The sequence below is a fragment of the Chrysochloris asiatica genome, unplaced genomic scaffold (genome assembly GCF_000296735.1).
Source record: "Chrysochloris asiatica unplaced genomic scaffold, ChrAsi1.0 scaffold00247, whole genome shotgun sequence".
NCBI classification, from domain to species: Eukaryota; Metazoa; Chordata; class Mammalia; order Afrosoricida; family Chrysochloridae; genus Chrysochloris; species Chrysochloris asiatica.
The window spans coordinates 536,892-541,895 of record NW_006408765.1 but is presented as its reverse complement, the minus strand read 5'-3'; positions in this window follow the sequence as shown (position 1 = coordinate 541,895).

Here is a 5,004-nt window from a genome sequence, read left to right as displayed (position 1 = left end):
CTAAGTGCCCATCAACTGAAGAATGGATAAACAAACTGTGGTACATACACACAATGAAATATTATGCTACCTTGAAGAATAACAAGGAAGCTGCTAGCCACTGCAAAACATGGATGAACCTTGAGGACATTATGTTGAGCTAAATGATTCAGTCACAAAAGGAGAAATACTGCATAGAACCACTACTGTAAAAAAAAAAAAAAAAAAAAAAACTAAGAGAAAGAACCCATAATAAAGGCAGGGGGGATTCTTTGCTGGTTACCAGGATGAGGAGTGTTGGTTGAGGGGAGGGAGGGGAAGGTGGAACATTGGGCAGGGAATAGACATAGGATAGTTTGGGTGCTAGGGAGGGAGGCAATACACAAGAAGGGGGAGGGGAGTGGAAGAACAAATTGGATTGGAAAACAACTAGGCAGGTTTGAATGCACTTAGTGGGTCAGAGGTAAATAATGATGTATGCACAACCTTGGAAAAACAGGGCTCTACGATACAGGGATTCAGACTTGGTTGGAATGGGCAAATAAGGTTAAGATGCTTGGCTGTCTTTTGAATCTTGGTTTCCCTAGCATATCATTATAAAATAGACACTTGAGGGAGAGAGAAAGGAATAGCCAGAAACATCACCAAAGAAAGCTTGTAATCCGTCTGCTGCCTATAACTGATTGGAATAACTAAAATCGTGCTACAACATGCCCAGTGAAGGAGGCTTTCTGCGGAGCCTCTGTATTACATAAGACCATAGGTGGAATTCTTAAACGCATCCTGAATCTTCTGAGGTGGGAAATTTCCAGTTTAAAGTACAAGCAGACCATCCTGGAGGGTCTAGAAGAACAGAAGATACTCCTTAAAAGAAAGGCCGACAGGAAAAATACAAAACAATATAGGCATTCCGACTGATTACTATAAGAACAAGCAAGTTGCTCGCCCAGGAGACATCAAGGCTTGTGGTCCAGTCCTCTCAGGGCAAACCCCCTTCCAAGACTAAGACTCAATGGGAATAAACTCTCTGACTGGTGACCACATTCCTCACTAATAAGGAGAAGTGAAGGCAATATAGTAATGAAGCTGCAAGCCAAGCCCTACAACGTTCAATAAACTCTTGTGAACCAGGGTGGAGACCTGGTTGGCTAACAGTGTTGCAAGACCTGGGTATTCTTGGTCCCAGAGTCAGTGACATAGCCACAGAGGACTAGAGTGGAGAATGAAGCATCCAGCTGATGAGAAGAGAGGGCATATGCATAAGAACATCCACACTTGCCGATAATACCCACTTGACCTGGCTTCAATGACTGGATGATCAGAGCTCAACTAGAAGAAGAAAGAAGAGGAAAAAAAGAGTAATCTGATACAATTAGATGAACTTGACCTACACCTACGGATGCAGTATCTCAAAAGGTGGAACAAATCTTTACAGCGAGGATCATTCCGAACCCCTCCATACACAGAGTAGACAGGGATGGGCAACTTTGATATTGGCTACCCAAAATGGGGCGGGGCTACAAAAGCAAGAAGTGAATGGCTTACAAGCTTTCAAGAGGGAGCCTAGATCCAGAGGGCGCGGAAGAAGGTAGATTCTCCACTAAGTAGCATCCAACATGACTGGGCGGGGCTGATGAAAGGAGATGTGAGTAGGTCTCTTGTGATACAATAGTGAATAATTGTTATCAGGACTGATTGTGACATTTGGAAATGTTAAGGTATAAGTTTTGTAGCAAAAGGAGGGGAATCGTTGACTATGCAGTCTAGGAGCAGATGTCCCTATGACCATCAAGGGAGAAGAGCAGAGAGCGGGACATTACCCAGAGAAGCTGTGATGCCAGTGATGGAGGCAGAGACGAAGACGTGGAGAGATGGAGTGGCTGGGGACTTTAGACCCAGAGAGGGAGAGGGGCTGTGTGCTGACGACCAGGGGGCAGGCTTGCAGAGTATATATACACTTTTGGTGGTTGATGCATGGAAGGGTTTTAACCATGGCAATGAAATGGTATATAATAAGATAAATGTAAAGCTAATGTTCTCCCATGTAACTAACACATAATTCTCAATAAAACATTTAAAAAAGCAACACCAGAACAGAATGTGAGACAGACCATCAAGCTCAGATACAAGCTCAGGCTGAACCTGAAGAAAATTAAAACAAAAGACTCACCAAAAAAAAAAAAAAAAAGAATTAAAACTATGGAAATCTATAAGAGAAAGACCTAGGCAACCGTGCTTTAACAGGGCCACTAGGGAACTACATTTCACAAAGTATTTGATGGAAAAAAAAAAAGATTCAATGGATTGAAAGAAGAAGCCAGGTATATAAAAACAAATGTGATGTGTTACCTTGAAAAATACTTCAAAATATTTATGTTACAAAAAAGAAAGTATGTGCGGTAAAAAAAAAAAAAAAGAAGTAGTAAACAGGCTTGCTCTTGAATCTAATTGACAAGGGGGAAGGTAGCATAAGACAAGATCAGATCAGTTTTGATTTTTTACGAAGTAAATGGGAAGTGGAAATAATTGAAGTATAAAAGTTTTTATTATATATAAAAAAGTACTTGACACTTATTTTAACAGAAATTTTCTGCTGTCAGAAACAAAAATTATAAATTGTTGTTGTTAAGTACCATCGAGTCAGTTATGACTCATAGAAACTCTGTATAAGGAGTGGCTGGTTTATACTGCCAGTCTTACAGTTAGCAGTCTTATCTTACATAACAACACCAGTACTCCACTATAAATTATACACGGAGAAATATAACTCTTCTATAACAGTCCAAGGACCTCTGTGGGCATAGTGATTTATGCATTTGGCTGTTAACCACAAGGTCATTAGTTAGAATCTGCCAGCTGCTAATAAGTGGGACACAGATGAAGCTTTCTGCTCCTGTAAAGCCTTATCACGGTTGCTATGTGTTGGAACCAACTCAATGGTACTGAATCATCAACACCACCACTATAATAGTCCAGTAAAGTACTGTGTGGCATTGTTGGATCAGTACTGGACTAGGAACCACAAGGTCAGTAATTCAAACCCAGCAGTTGGTCCTTGATAACCCTATACCACGTCACTTTGAGTCAGAACCAACTTGATGACATTTAACCAAAACAGCAAAGTAAAGATACTAATTTTGACAAAAATGTAACAGTGATGATGAAAATACAAAATATGACATATGTGATTATATAAAGTCTGAGGGAACTTATGGAATACTAGATAGAATGAAAATCGAAAAGTATTATGAAAGATTCTGAGATTTCTAGCTTTATTAATAATATGGATACTATTAAGAAGGACAGGTAATATACATACAGATGAGAAGTGCTCAGAAAAAGGAATTCCATTTTAAGTATATTAAGGTAAATGTGTTAGGACAGTTGTCAGATGGGATGGTTTGAGGAATATTTGAAGGGAAAGTATTTGAATATACAATGAATAATATATCTGACACTAGTATTAAAACACAGACCCCACAGAATAGCAAAAACTGAAAAAAAGAGGAGAGGAAAATGAAAAGCCAACCTTGTGTCTTTCCATTTCAAGTGTTTTGAGATTTTTAGCTAAGTTTTAAGTTGAATTTGTACCAGATTTAATTTTTTAAATGAACGTTGTTGTTGTTGTTGTTGTTAGATTCCATTGAGTCGACTCTGACTCACAGTGACCCTATGACAAAAGAACGAAACATTGCACAACCTTATATTTGTTATGAATGAGCCCATTGTTGCTGCTTCTGTGTCAGTCCATCTTGTTAAAGGTCTTCCTCTTTTTTGCTGACCCTCCACCTTACCAATATTATATCCTTTACCAGTGACTGGTCCCTCTTGGCAACATGTCCAATGAACATGAGACAAAGTCTTCCTATCCATGCTTCTAAGGATCATTCTAGCTATGCTTCCTTCAAAACAGATTTGTTTGTTTTTCTGACAGTCCATGGTACTTCCAACATTTTCATCAATACTACAATTCAAATATTATCAATTCTTCTATAGTCTTCCACATTCATTGTTCAGCTTTCACATGCACATGAAATCATCATGGCTTGGGTCAGGCTCACCGTAGTTCACAAAATGACACCTTTTGCTCTTGAAGACTTTTAAGAGATATTTTGCCGCATATTCACTCAATACTATTAATAACTCATTGATTTCTTGACTGCTACTTTCATGAGTGTTGATTGTGGGTGTGAAATCCTCAGTAATATCAATCTTTTCTCCATTTATCATGATATTGTTTATTGGCTCAGGTGTGAACATTTTTTGTTTTGTTTCCATTGGGCTAGCATCCATACTGAAGATTTTGTGGGTTTGTATACTTTGATCTTGATCAGAAAATATTCTTTGCTGATGAATTTCTGGAAATTTCTGTCAGTATACTGCTGCAACAGTTTTTGAATGATCTTCAACAAAATTTGGCTTGCATATAGTATTAATGATATTGTTTAATAATTTCCTCATTCTTTTGGGTCACTAATATGGATCTCTTTCAGTAGGTTGACTAAGTAGCTGTGTTCCAAACCTCTTGGCATAGAATAGTGAGTGATTTCAGTGCTGCACCAGTTTGTTGAACATTCCATTTGCTATTCCACAAATTCCTGAAGCCTCATTTTCCCCTAATGCCTTTGGTACACCCTGGATTTCTTCCTTATGTACCATTGATTCTTTACCCATATGCTACCTCCTGAAATAGTTGAGCATAGGTCAATTCTTTCTGGAATAGTGACTGTGACTTCCTTATATCTTCTTTGGATACATAATTCAGTATTTTGCCCATGTCTGTTGTTGTTACGTGCCATCATGTCGGTTCCAACCCTTAGCGACCCTGTACAGGGTTTCTGATGAGCAGGTGGTGTGCTTGAACTGCTGACCTTGCAGTTCCAACGGCTTTGCAGTCTGGCACATTAACCCAAAATGATACATCAGGACTTCATTTTGCACATGGTGGCGGTTGGTGGTTATGTGCCATGAAGTCAGTTCCAACTCACAGAGACCCTGTACAGGGTTTTTGAAGCTGTGAATCTT